At 34.0% G+C, this 1586-nt stretch overlaps 1 non-coding gene across 1 annotated transcript; it reads right to left on the reverse strand.

The window, feature by feature from the left end:
* Positions 1-1067: 1067 nt before the first annotated feature.
* On the reverse strand, positions 1068-1179 carry LOC122097992. The gene has a single exon (XR_006145634.1). It is a non-coding gene; the product is annotated as a U6 spliceosomal RNA (small nuclear RNA).
* Between the last annotated feature and the right edge of the window lie 407 nt (positions 1180-1586).

Raw genomic sequence — 1586 nt, forward strand, 5'->3', positions numbered from 1 at the left:
CTAAAACATGCCCCTCTGAAGTAAATTTTCTTCTACTTTTAACGTTATTCTGAAAGTCTTTGCTGGTTTGTCAGACCTGTAATCCTAACTACTTGGGATACCTACTCAGGAGCCTGAGATCTGTGGATAACAGTTGAAACCTAATCAGGGCAAATGAAATTCATGAGATTATTTTTCAAAAATTTTAATGAACTAGCAAAGGGCCAAGAATGGAGATGTAGCTCATTTAGTAGCACACCAATCTAGAGAGAAAAGGCCTTGCAAGACTTGAAGCCCTGATTTCAAACTCTGAGCACGCCAACACACATGCAAGTGCTTAAGCACATGAGTGTGTTCACAAACATATTTATTCAAATTACCTTCATATCGGAGTTTTGCATGAATTTCTTTGCTAAAGAAATTATATGAGTAAAATAAAGGAAATAAACTCTTCCATCTCAGAACATTTTTATTGTAAAAATATTGCACAGAGGGGTAACAATTACATGAGCAAGGTAATGAGTACATTTCCTAACAAGCATTGTTACCTCCTCCTTTATTGTTCCCCTACCATCCCTTCCCTCCCACCTATACAAGTCCATTAACCCCCTCCATTTCCCGGCCTCAATTGTAAAGTTCACTTTACAACATAGTGTATTGTGCATCTCATTGTTACATGGGTCAACCTGTATCCCTAGTTAAGCATTTTGGTTTTTTTTGTCCTTCCTCTCAAAAAATTAGAGGAGAGTATAAACAAGATGTAGGCACACCAACTTCAAATACAGTGAAAACAGGTGTTATAGCATGGGGGAGGATCATATAAAAAAACAAAAAAAAAAAACCCACTGCACGTCATAAATATGTAAGAAAAAATAGCAAGAAAAAAAAAAAAAACACTGGTGTCCCTAACTTGGGGTTCATTTCCCTTAACACAATCTTATCTGGTCATATACACATAACTTTTGACCTTTTCTGCTTATCCCAGACATATATTAGTTATTGAAAATTAGAGAAACCATGGGACCTACGTTTCTTTGGACTTGGCTTACTTCACTTAATAATTTTTTTCCAAGTCTTTCCATTTCCTAACAAATTGGGCGATGGAATGCTTCAGAAATTTGCCTGTCATCCTTGCACAGGGGCCAGCTAATCTTCTCTGTATCATTCCAATGTTAGTGTATGTGATGCTGAATTGAGCAAAGAACATTTTTTATATATAAATTGTAATTGATTTTTTTAAACTAGACAATACAACAAAACGTAAGTTTAAAAGAATTGTCATGAAATTTTAGAACCATGTATTTCTTACATAAGTACACATTTAAGAAAAAATCAAGATTGACATGCCAAAAACAAAATAATTCCAGATATTTGTTGTTCAAGAGATGTGTAGGAGGAGGAATTCAATTATTCTATACAAGGGACCTGTCATAATGAACACTGCAGCAAGTGTTAAGGTTTGTTAAAATATTTAATGTTTTAAATATATTTAATTTTGGGAATTTGCTTATATATGCCAAAACTGGGACTGTTTGGCAGGTCATAATACTTTTCTATAAAGTATTTAAGATTTATGGTAGCACATAACTACTACTAAGTATGTACAT

This window comes from Dipodomys spectabilis, unplaced genomic scaffold (genome assembly GCF_019054845.1).
Source record: "Dipodomys spectabilis isolate Male_0828 unplaced genomic scaffold, ASM1905484v1 ptg000449l, whole genome shotgun sequence".
NCBI classification, from domain to species: Eukaryota; Metazoa; Chordata; class Mammalia; order Rodentia; family Heteromyidae; genus Dipodomys; species Dipodomys spectabilis.